The sequence below is a fragment of the Momordica charantia genome (assembly GCF_013281855.1).
Source record: "Momordica charantia cultivar OHB3-1 chromosome 1 unlocalized genomic scaffold, Mcharantia_2.0 BLBB01000001.1, whole genome shotgun sequence".
Lineage (NCBI taxonomy): Eukaryota > Viridiplantae > Streptophyta > Magnoliopsida > Cucurbitales > Cucurbitaceae > Momordica > Momordica charantia.
The window spans coordinates 5,003,314-5,016,470 of NW_028275157.1; the positions used below are offsets into that span (position 1 = coordinate 5,003,314).

General features: G+C 38.1%; 1 long non-coding RNA gene and 1 other non-coding gene across 2 annotated transcripts; both read right to left on the reverse strand.

The window, feature by feature from the left end:
* Nucleotides 1-152: 152 nt before the first annotated feature.
* LOC148213148 (uncharacterized) lies at nucleotides 153-3,335 on the reverse strand. The gene is made up of 3 exons (XR_015792216.1): nucleotides 3,265-3,335; nucleotides 798-1,393; nucleotides 153-713 (listed from the first exon to the last, which is right to left on the reverse strand). It is a non-coding gene; the product is annotated as an uncharacterized LOC148213148 (long non-coding RNA).
* Nucleotides 3,336-10,589: 7,254 nt separating this feature from the next.
* Nucleotides 10,590-10,696, reverse strand: LOC148213149 (small nucleolar RNA R71). The gene has a single exon (XR_015793196.1). It is a non-coding gene; the product is annotated as a small nucleolar RNA R71 (small nucleolar RNA).
* Nucleotides 10,697-13,157: the final 2,461 nt, after the last annotated feature.

Sequence of the window (13,157 nt, forward strand, 5' to 3'; positions counted from 1 at the left end):
ATCGATTGATATATTTTGATAATATTAGATAAATGTATTCTACTGCTATCAGTCAAATTGGGCATGAAATTCTGAAAAAAAAGATGAAAACAAGTTTAATACTGATAAATAAGGTGGTATAAAAATTTAGATATGATGTTAATTACCAAATAATTATATGATGCTCCTGCCCTAGTGAGAAATCTCCTACTAATGCGATTGAACCAAGTATTATAATTATGATCAAGGTCTGCACCCTCATTTATAGGGAGGCCATTAATAGTATTATTTTGGCTGTTTTCCCACTCCTGAATCTGGGGAGTCAAAGTTCGTTCCCAATTTTGTTCATGACGCCTGCGTAGGTCATATGTGTGAAGACGTATATCTGTGTTGCAAGGTATAGGAATATATTGCACCCACCCAAATCGACGCATAACACGGTAGGGAAATTACCACTCTACCGCATAAAAACATATGAGAGGACTCCTAGTCGTCCATATATGCTGACCAATAAGGCAATACTTGGGTAAGCGCCCGAATAAGTGCCTATATGGCTCCCAAATAATCTGCATTAATTTTGTAAGATAAGCCCAAAAAATAAATCCAACGTTAATAAACAATCATACATAAATAAAATTAATAATACTTGATCCGGCATCAGTTGATCCAACATGAATCGGTGTTGGATAAGTATGTGAGTCAGGGATTCAGTAACTCTAAAATCATCGTTCCATCTACATTTACGAGAAGTTGAATGTTAGTTTTTATTGAAGAAACATACGTGTGAATTACTTGAACTAAAAAATAAAATTACGTACCGTACTGCCAATGGTCTATCTCCTAAGTTATTCTCGTGTATATGAAGTCTTTGGGGTGATAGTAAAGGGAAGCGATCTCATGCCCAAATTTGTAGTAATATAACTGGTTCTGTTATATCTTGTGCATCTATAGCTACAGCTTTGCATAACTGTCTATAAAGCCAGGCAAGGCAACCCGCACCCCAACTGTACTATCAAAGTGTACCAAAATCTGCTAGTAGAGGTAGGTACATCAAGTGGAACTCTACTATTCGACTTATCTGAAAATACAATACCTCCAATAAGGGTAAGAATGTATGCCCTAGCATAATGTTGTACAGCTACATCATCAACATCATCTGATAGATGTGCAAAATCATCAAACTGGTTTGCCAACCATGGTAAGCTAAGATGACCACCAACCAAATCTCTTTCTCCTGGTGTAACTCCTAGTAATTCAGTACACACATCCCGCCAAGTGTGTTGAAATGATCCAGTAAGAGCTTTCCCGTCTATAGGTAGTCCAAATTGGATGGCGACATCCTGTAATGTGACGGTACACGCTCCATGCGGCAAGTAAAATGTGTGCGTCTCTTGTCGCTAGTGCTCCACCAAAGCTGTGATCAAATGCCAGTCTAATTGTATAAAATTCAAACGTGACACACCATAAAATCCTACTTGTCGTAGATATGGATCTATACTAATTCCTTTAACAAAAATTACAAAATTAAATTTTGCACTAATACTAATTGGTCAAAAATAACATGATTATTTATTGTTCTCATATAATATTGAGTCTATAACAAGTGAGAAAAACATATTAACGTTTCTAAAACAACAGGTGAGATGGAGATCCAAAGTCATGATATTTTAGTCAAGGATATACTTTTTAATGCTACGGTTAGATTGGATTCATATATTTACATCTTTTTGCTATAAGTTTATCACCATAAATCAATTAATAAACTGATGTATAATAGATTTTGAAAAGTGATAAAAACAACAAAGTTATACTTTCTCTAAAAAAAAAAAGAGTTATAAAGTAAACCTATCATCCTTCTATTTTCAGTATCATATATATATATATATATATGTACCATTTAAAATACTATTTTAATTTAGTCCCTAAATACTTTTTTTACTATTTTGGTATTAGTAGTTTCAATTTTTGTTCCTTTTAATCTTTATATTTTCGAAATGTTTGAAAGATATTTTGAAACTAAAGTATAATATAATATCTTTTATAAATTTCCGAAACTTCTAAAATCTTTAAAACCAAAAATAATATTTCAAATATATATAATATCTTTAAAAAAAATCAGTAAAACTTTTTTTGTAACCGTATGAATTTAGTTTTTTGTCTTTTTAACACATACATGCTCCAAACTCATATTTTGTCTTTTTTTTCTTTAGTGTTCAATATTTTGCTTAAATTTTATAAATGTTTTTAAAAAGTAAATAAACTCACAAACTCATAAAAAACGTGTGGCACTATATATATTTTTTAATATTCACTCTTTTTTTCTCTTTTCATTTATCAAAACTCACAAACCAAAAAACATTTATAAAAAAAAAAACAATTTCATAATCCACGTTAGTTGTAAAAAACAATGAAACAACACAGATTAGTCTCTCCTTCTCAATTCCCAAGTCAATTTTCTTTGTTTTTTGTTTTGTTGTTTTTTATAGATGAAAAATTAGATAAATATTAAGGAGTTTCAAAATATTTACATATTTCAAAATGGAAATTGGAAACCAAAAATATCTGAAATTATTAATATATATATTTATTTATTCTTTTGTTAACTATTATTGGTTTTTGGGTGTAGTGAATTAAGCTTTGAATAAGTTCGTTTAGATCCCATTGATAAAAAAGAAAGATTTGTTAACTCGCAACTTTTATTTTATTTTATTTTGTTTTCATTTGTTTATTAAAATTTTTTTCTTCTGGATTCATAATTAGTAAGCTTATTTTTTTAAACTAAAAATTAAAAACATCATGTATTAAGAAAATTGAGAATAAATCGATTTTAAGAAAATTAGAATGAAATAGTTAAAATTAGATTGTATTTCTAAGAATTTGTTTTATTTAGAATAGAATATCATAAATATCTTATCTTGAAATTAAAAAGAAAAAAGAATCTAATTATTAGTTTATTTATATAACAATCTATAAGTATTATTAATTTTCTAGTTTCAGCAAAAGGCAAGTATAGATAATTTTTTTTCATTATTTGGTATATTTACACCATAATTAACAAAATGAAGTTGGGGACAAAAAATATAAGACCTGGTTGGGTAACATTTTCGTTTTCTAAACATTTTGTAGCTAATTATGTTTATTGTTTCTCATTGTTGGTAACTTCAATTACTAAAACAAAAATATGCAAAAACATGCCTCAAATAAAATTCATATTAAAAAATATTTTCATATCTCAACAATCATATCTAATATTTTAAATATATATAATAAAATAATTAAAGATACCTGTTTTGTTGACAAAATCTCGCTCCAAGTTTGCTATTTCTATTAAATTTGAACGGTTCCTACAACAAAAGAAAATTAATAATAAAACTAAAAATTAAAAAAATAAATAATTAACAATTACCTTAGAAGAATGATGATGAAGATAAAATTGAAAGGAAGAAATGAAGGAAACAAAATATGGAAGGGAAGAAGGGAAGGAAACAAAAATAGGGTTAAAATGAAAGTAATGGTGAAGATAAAATGAGAGGAAGAATGGGAGGGTGAGAGGAAAAATGGAAACTGATCGAGTTTTGAAGGGAAGAAAAATGAAATTTGAAGGGAAGAAAAAAAAAATTAATACTTGCTCAAATCCTAGAGAGGATCCTTGCAAGGAACCTCTGCACCCTGAAGCGCGCAAGGAATAGTTGCATTTTCAACATGGATGCGCATCCATACCTCCTGACTCCGTCTTTGTGCACTCAATACATCTCATCAAGAGACGCATTCTTACAAACACGGTCAAATGCGTCTTTCAAAAAAGACGCAACACCCCAAAACTCTAAATAATTCACAACTCACCCATTTTTTTCAATAAACTTTGAAAAAGCCTTCAGTTTTTCAAAAAACCCGTTATATTCGTATCCTTCCTTTTTGTAGACTTTACAAGAAGTTCCTTCTTGGACTCGACGTTAACAGCTACTGAATTTCTTGCTTTTAAAGCATCCCCCAATTTTTTGGCAACAGAAATCAGGTGTACAACGTGCACTAAAATTCGCATAAAGAAAAATTTTGTGCTATATTGAAAGTGTTTGTTGTTTTATTTCTCCAACAATAGCATCGTAATCGTTTCTATATACTTCCTTAGTGCTCCAGAAATTCCTACAATAAAGGCCACAAACAAATAAAAGTAAGCCAAATTTTCAAACAATTCTGGGTTAGGTGTGTGTTCACGGGTTGGGTTGGATCGGGTTAGGAATATTATTGGGACCAACCCGATTTTTATGGTTGGCCATCTTTAGGAACCGACGTGCCCGAAATGAATGACCAACCCAACCCAACCCAACCCCCAAGGAACACAGCGACAACGAATGGATATGCAACTCACTCACCAGCGACAGACGAATATGCGATGAACGACAAACGATTTATTTTTTTACTGATTCACTCAAATCGGCTTCACCACTCCAAGTAACACGCCGGATCTGAACTCACTCACCTGCAAAAGACGAATATGCGACGGCTCACGAGAAACAGATCTGCTAATATTGTGGGATTTGCTAATGACTGGACTCACGAGCGACATTCATGGGCTGCGGTGGCGGCGAGTTCACTGCTGCGGCGGCGCACATACAGCTATGGAAGTGTTAGGAGATGGGGGAGAAAATGGAAGATGGAGGGGGTAGTATGAAAATGGAGAAAGAAAAAAATGATGATGTGAGATTGTGGAGGAGAGATATGAAAAGTTTATACGTGTAAATCCTGAATACTAAATAGATGGCTAGGATTCAAACGAAATGAAATGAAAGGTTGAGATTGAAACACATATTTTATTACTTTTATTATTTACAACTTCAAGAAGGAAAGAAAAAATGTATGTATATTAATATATATGCTATTCGGGTTGGGTCGGGCCAACCCAAATTTTTACATGGTGAACCCGAGACATGACCCGACTTGGTCGGGTTGGAATTTTTTCAACCCAACCTATCCCAACCAGTTGGGTTGCATTCGTCGGGTTGTCAGGTTTTTTGAACACCTATAATTCTTGTAGTTTAAGGTGAGGGTGATTCATCATCTTTCTAAATTAAATCCTTCATTATTTGTGTTATAGGGAGAAAATAAAGACAGACTAAACAACCGAAAAGAGGGAAGGGTGCCACCACAGGAGGAAAGTTAATAGGGGTACACCTTCGCCCGAGACAGCCGAAGGAGAGATTGATCGACCAGTTCTCGGACCGAAGGATACCAACCGACCAGATGACGGACAGAAGGATGTTGATCGACCACTTCTCAGACAAAAAGACAAACCAATCGAAGTTATGGATCAACAGGGTGAGAAAATGGCCGCCATAGAGGAGAAGGTTGAGGGAATGCACCAGAACATGTCCGTGCTTCTACAAAAACTCGAGCAACATGAAGTGGGACAACTAGGCGCTTGTTCGCGATCCACGAAAGGGTAAATCTCCGATGATTGATGAAGTTGAGGAGACAACCAATCGTGCATGGACCAAACTGAAGAAGGAGGAAATGACAAACCTCGAACTAGCGTCCTCAGCCGATTAGGTCGGCAAGCAGCTATACGACAACAGAGGTCTGTCATGCCCAATGAAAACAAGAACAACCCAGTTGACCACGCCGGCCTCGGGCATATTGTTGTCTACAGAAGAAGACCACCCAGTCAAACTGTGCAATTAGAGATACGATCAGGAGGACACAAAGACAAGATACTCGGTCTCGAGGAACTAATAGACCAGGTAGACACTCCCTTTACAAAGAAAATAATGAAGGAAAAGCTCCTCTGAAGTTCAAACTACCTGTCATCATACAATACGACGGTTCGACAGATCCCATCGATCACCTCGACGCATACCGAGAATGGACAGATATTTACGGCATAACGAAAGCCATTAGATGTAGAGTGTTTTCTTTCACTCTGACTGGCTCGGCACGCATCTGGTTCCGACAGTTGAAAAGAAAGTTGATCTCAAGCTTCAAGGAATTCGCGAGGGCATTTGTCACCCAATTCGTCGGAGGATGGATTAGAAGCAAACCTGTAGCATACCTATTGACTATCAAGCAAAAGGCGACAGAAAGCCTCAAAGACTATGTGGCTCGATTCAATCAAGAGAAGCTACAAGTGGAGAGTTTAACAGATGCAGTGGCACTACTAGCCTTTTTATCCGGTGTGAAAGACGAGCAATTGGTATTAGATAACTCTCCAAAAGAGAGTCATTCTGGTGATTATTAGGGTGAAATGTGAATTAAAATGTCAAAGTGCGTCGGGTTTAGGTCATCATTAGCATGAATAGTGTTAAAATGTAAATTCTGAGCTAAATATCCTTGGTCTTGAGAAATTTGGCCAAAAACAGCATAAACTCTCGTATTTGTGGTTCTTTTGCACAGGTTTTTGAAGAGGAGACGAAAAGAGAAAGAAGTGTTGAACCAAAGAGAAAAAGCCAAAGCATTGTCAAGACGGAGCATATAAAAGCTGGAGTATAGCGATATCAGGGCATGGGTGTCCGTACAGTTAATTCAAAAACACGGGATTTCCCTATGTCCGTACAATCCCCAGCCGGGTGCCTTAAAGATGGGACCCGATATTTAAAGGGAAGGTTACCCTAGCCGACGGACACATAGATCCCAAGGGAGAAAAACATTTAGAGCTGAAAAGACAAGGGAACGGAATATACCCATTTTCTGGAGGAGAGCTGACGTCGGAAAGAGGAAGTTCGCCTACCTGAAAGAGCTGTCTGCTTCTTCTTTCTGTAAATTAGTCATTTTTCTGCTATGGGTTGGATTCTTTCTTCCTCCATTTTGTTTCCTTCACCCATTATGAGCTAAACCCCATTTCGGGGGAGGTTCGCATGCTGTAACTGATTTGAGACCGAATCTCTAGCTGCTACATTTATTTTTAAGAAAATCTGAATTTATTTTTGAAATCTTTGCGTTACTGTTGGCCGCTGTTTCCTGTATGCTAGCTTCTATATTGACCCGGAAGGGCTTGTAGGTGCTGACTTGTTTTGCTTGTGGTTAGCGCTTTTCTATAGCTATAGGGATGCTCAGGAATAGGGTCTCATAATCATGCCTCTAGTTTGGATTTATTACTTGGGTATTTAGCAACGAGAGTTGTGCTTACCCATGTTTGGGCTGTCTCGGAAGAAAACCGAGTCGAACTGGGCATTAATAAATGATTAGTTGCGCCAGAGTATAGGTTGATAACGTGTTAAAGTATGCTGAATCTCCCTCGCTCTCTTCATATCTTTTAATCCCTCATTTCCTCTTTCTATGCTACTGCATCCTTGTGTTAACAGTCTCAAAACTGTTGTCTCTTGCAAGTATCTTTCGTCTTATTATAACCTTATTTTATTGTTTTTCTAGTCAATATCCATACCCAATCTTTGTTTATTTTAATTTGTTGGTATCTGCATTTAACGTTAAAGTACAACCAAAAGTCCCTGTGGATACGACCTCGTTACGTACTACAACCAACGAATCGTGTATACTTGCACGTGTTGACAACGCAGTTGTGTGGACGCAACAAGTTTTTCGCGTCGTTGCCGGGGACTTCTGCGATTTTATTTTAACAGTGATATTTGTAGATACGGTGCTGAAGTGATTTTTCTTGTTTTCACATTTATATTTTGCTGTGTGTTTCGTTTACGAGGTGCATGAACAATTACGAAGGATTATAATATATTATTGATCACGAAATAGAGCGCACCTTCCACAGAAATATACGAGAGCAGAAGCGACAATAAGCGGCAGCCAACATGGACAGAGTAAATCAGCCTGGTCCACCTAATGCACCTCTAAGACCAAATGTGAGAATAGAAGAAATAGTAGACGGGGTTCCTGTCGCTGCTCATCCTGGTGTAGCGGTACCCCCTCTCAACACTGTACTCTTAGCAGACGACATCGACAGAGAGATAAGAGCATATGCAGCTCCGGCATTTTACAACTTCAACCCAGTTATCACGGAGCCAGAAATTGAAGCTTCCAAATTTGAGCTGAAACCAGTGATGTTTCATATGCTTCAGACAATGGGCCAATTTCATGGACATACTACGGAGGACCCGCATCAGCATCTGAAATTCTTTATGGGAGTTTGCAACTCATTCATGGACGAGGGATTGAGCAAGGAACTGCTACGGCTTAAACTATTTTCGTACTCACTTAGAGATGAAGCCAGAACGTGGTTGAAGTCCCTTCATTCAGAATCTATTATAATTTGGGATGACTTGGCTGAGAAGTTTCTGATGAAATATGATTACGCTTGTTTACATGCGTAAAAAGAAGGTTTTAGATGCTGTTTTTACTATGTTTTAACTTTGTTTTGGACTTTTTCTCGGTCGTTTGAGTTCCAATTCATGCAAAATTCATATATGATGGTTTGTGGTTGGCTTATATTGTATTGATGACATTTTAGGACCATTTGGGAGTGCAAATTAATCAAAAGAAGCAAAAAGACGGAAAAACCAAATAGGAGGCGCCAGACGCTTGGGAGGCTGCAGAAAACTGGTTTTCTTCCAACTTTGCCCTTAATGAAACGCGTCTTCCAGTGCATTTTGGTGGTTCCAACCAATGCATACGTGTAGAAGAAGTGTTCCACTATCAGTTTGAGCACGATTTGGTCAGTCAAAGGAGTTGGAAATGGGTGATCCACCAGCGTTTTATGACCTACCTAACCAATTCTGCACAGCTATAAATTCCAGCAGCTTCTTCACCAAAATCATCAAGTCTTGCTTCCTTTTCTTGATCATTCTTAGTGTTTCTTTGTTGCTTTCTAAGTACTTTTGAGTTGCTTTCATTAGTTGCTTTTAGTTTTCAAATCCCGAGCACTTTACATTCCTTTATTGAGCTTTGTTTTGTTTCCGTTGTTACTTAGTTATTTTCTACCTATTCAAATTTATAAAAATCCAGCACTTAGGTTATCTTTACTTTGCCTTTACTTTATTTTTAGTTAAGAGAATTGTGTTTTTAGAGGAAAGAGCACGTGACGCTCCCCCTTGCTTGAAAGAGAAGGGCGAAGCTCTCAATCCCGAGCAAAACTCTCCGTTAGTTAACTTTTGTTTTTCACACATGCATTTCAATTTCAACCATTTTACTTGCTGTATTTTCTTCAATATGTCTTTCTAAATTCCTGTCTCTAGCCCGGTTATGGATAGTTAGCCTTTTATTTCTAAAAAGGGTTGCTAAGAAGTAGTGCTTTTGCTTTCCACTCATTGCTCAACATGTTTTCCCAAAAAGTTAGGATTTAGAGAAGGCCACTGTAAGTCTTAACAAGTCAATACTGAAAAGGTTGCTTATTTGCATTGTTGAGTGGTTAAACCGAGGAGAGAAGCGCCTTAGACATAAGGGTTCCGGTTAAGTAGCCTTGACATAGGACCTTAACCCGAGGTTGCAACTATTTCCATCCTAAAACTAAGATATCTCTCAAAATAGACATATTAGGGAATGTCTTGGGACTTTGAACTTGCTTAGACATAAGTCAAGTGAAGAGCGTAGTCGTTGGTTCCTAAAGTAAAATGCATATCGTCCTTAGCGTATCCTTGATTCTTTGTTGGCTAACTTGAAGTAATTCGGGCTAGGTTTTACCATTATAAGACCAAATCCCAAATCCAAAACCATTATTTGTGACCACTTCCCATTTTACAAGAATCACTCATTTCAACCTTCACTATTCATTAAAACTTTAGAGTTTGGAAATTATTTAGAAGTCCTTGAGGATCGATACTTGGATACTCCATCCATTTTATATTACTCTGACAGGTGTGTGCTTGCATCTATAGAATTGTTACCACGCTTAGTGCGTGCGTTTAGCATAACCCCAGTCAAGTTTTTGGAGTCGTTGTCGGGGACTTTAGTTTTAAAATTATTTTCAAATTCTTTTAGTTTTTATTTTTGTGAATTGTTGTTGGGTGTAATTTCCATCCATCGTTTTTGTTCTATATTTTTGGTCGTTTATCTCACAAGGGTAAGTTAAAGTGCATGAGCACAAGATTTTTTCTTCTACCCCTTGACCCTGAGATTGAGCGGACCCTTCGAAAAACTCGAAAGGAGCAAAGACTTCGAAAACAACTAGAAAAGCAAAAAGAGAGAGAAGGTGAAATCAGTCCTGAATGTGAGGTAGAGAGTACGAGCACATCAATGGTAGATATTCCACCTCGTGATCCGGTTGATCCACCTGCTGTTAACGGTAATATGAGGGATCACGCAAGAAATAATGAATTCAACCATATCCAGATGGCGGACAACAGAGACGTGGCAATGCGAGAATATGCCTCCACGACTTTTCAGAACTTTGATTCAGGGATAGTCAACTCTATTCCAGCCCACGAAACTTTGAGCTTAAACCAATGATGTTCCAAATGTTGCAGACAATTGGACATTTTGGAGGGCAGGAACATGAGGATCCACATGGTCATCTGAAATCATTCATTCAAATTGCAAATGCATTTCGATTACCTGGTATAACAGACGATGCTCTTAGACTAACACTTTTTCCATTTTCTTTGAAGGACCAAGCTAGAGCATGGCTCAATGCATTTCCACCAGGATCCATCACCACATGGGGGTCGTTAGTGGAGAAGTTCTTAACAAAATTCTTCCCACCTACTTGCCACGCTGATATCAGAGAGGAGATCATCTCCTTTAGACAGTATGATCGTGAACATGTTCACGAGGCATGGGAAAGATTTAAAGAACTAATCAGGAAATGTCCGAACCATGGCTTCCCGGCATGCATCCAGATAGAACATTTCTTTAGAGGTTTAGATCATCCTACTAAGATGATGCTAAACAATGCTGCCAACAGAGCCTTTACAAAGAAGACATTCAACGAGATAGTTGACATCCTAAATGACTTAGCTTCACACAACGAACTATGGTGTTCGCAAAGATCTAGGGCAACACCAAAGAAGCAAGATCCAGCTGGAGTTTTGGCTCTGGACATTGCGACCTCGATGCAAAAAGAGATGGTTACAATGAACCAGAGGCTAAAAGAGATGGCGTTGGGAATAAAAAATCCATTATCCACGCCGATACAACCTGTGCAGTCGGATTATTGCACTCCTGCCCCTGTTTGCCAAGTCAACGATCTCATTTGTTCATTTTGCAGTGAAAACCATATTTATGATAATTGTCCACATAACCCTGCTTCCGTTTTTTATGTAGGACATGGGAACAATAGGAACTTTAACCCATATTCGAACACCTACAACCCAAGTTGGAGGCACCACCCTAATTTCTCATGGGGTGGTCAAGGAGGTTCGAGCGGTTTTAATCAAGGGCAAAGCCACCAGAACAAGCAGCCCTATGTTCCACCTACACAACAATACATCCCGCCACCACAACAGCAGTACAATCAGAGAACACAGACTCCACCAGTTCAAAATAACAACTAAAATCTTGAGAATATGATGAAGGAGTACATGACCCGAACCGACGCAGTGATACAATCCCAAGCGACATCAATGAGGAATTTCGAGACCCAATTGGGACAGCTTGCCAATGAATTGAAGAATAGACCACAAGGTTCTTTTCCAGGCCATACTGAATTACCAAAACGAGAAGGGAAAGAACAGTGCAAAGCTGTCACCCTTAGAAGTGGACTGGCATATGATGAACCAACAATGCCAACAACAGATGTACAGATTCCATCCACTGAACCAACTGTAAAGATACCAGAGAATCCAACAACACCAGAAAAAGAAAATATTAGAAAAGGTAATGAGGACACCCTGAGTGTTCCTCCAGAGGTACAACCTTCTTTTACCCCTACTCCCCCGTTTCCACAAAGATTAGTTAAGAAAAATAATGATTCCTAGTTTAGAAAATTTTTAGATATTTTAAAACAATTGCATATAAATATACCATTAGTAGATGCTGTAAAACAGATGCCAAATTATGCTAAGTTTTTGAAAGATATAGTTTCTAGAAAGAAAAAGATAGGAGAGCATGAACTGGTAGCCATGACAAAATGTAGTAGTGAAGCTGTACGCAGCCCGCTTGTAACGCCCCGCGTTCTCTGACTCGTTTATTTTAAGTGATAAATAATGTCTTTGGATTTTTCCCTAAGTTGATAACTTTAATTCTTGGATCTTCTAACTTTGAAATTCTAATTTTTGGCTAAATTAGAATTAAGCTTAATTTCATTGGATTAAGATAATTTAAGTTCTCGACCTGTGTAGGAGATTTTTAGTTAAATCTTAAATTCAGGGGGTTTTAGGATTTTCCTTCGTAAATTCTACTTTTATTTGAATTATTATTCTTGGGTTTTAGAGTTTAAGTTAACTATTTTGTTTAAGGTTGTGGGTTTTATTTGGTTTTTAAACTATAATTATTGGGTCATTGTTTTATTTAGTTCGGCCACCTTCAAGGATAAAGGTTTGGGCTTTTAGGTTTTAAAACAAGTTAAAGAAAATGTTGGAAAACAAAAGAAACCCTAAAACACCTTTCCTCCTCCCCTTCTTCCTCTCCTTGTCAGCCGCCCCCCTCCCCCTCTCTTTGATTTTCGTCCAACTCTTCCCCGATCTTCCGCCGGCCACCCCTTCTTCGACAAACGGCAGTCCCTCACGAACGGAAACAGCAGCAGCGGCACGACGCTCCACCACGAACCAGCAGCGGCGGCAGCTGAACCTCTCCACGGCCACCGCACCTTCGACGAACGGAAACTCCACGGCCACGAAGGCGATCTGTGGTGGGGGCTCGTGACCTGCGACCGTGCTTACGGGACAGAAGATACCCACGACGAACAGAGAAGTTCCGGCTCCTCCTCCGGCGAACTGCAACGACCAAGATCTGTTAGCGCCAGCTTCTTGCAGCGTCTCCTCGGGGTGGCGCACGACGAACGGTCAGATCCACGGCAGCCCCGACGACCTGCTGCTACAGCCTCAACCTCGGCAACGTGCGCAACTCCCGACGGCTGTCTCCGGCGAACAGCAGCTCCGGCGATTCGTTCTTTTTGCAATCCCGATGCGAACAGTAGCAGATTCGCGACGATATCTTCGTTCTGATACATTTTGGCAGTGACCGACACCCACACGGACCTTGATTTGCGTTACCCATCGCTTTTTAGACATCAGGACGGCAAGCCTAAGGTCTTTTGAACTCAGATTGGGAGCCCGAACCCCCTCGTCGTCGACCCACTCCTAACCAAGAGGTTTTAGGGTGAGATAATAGGTAATAGATCACCT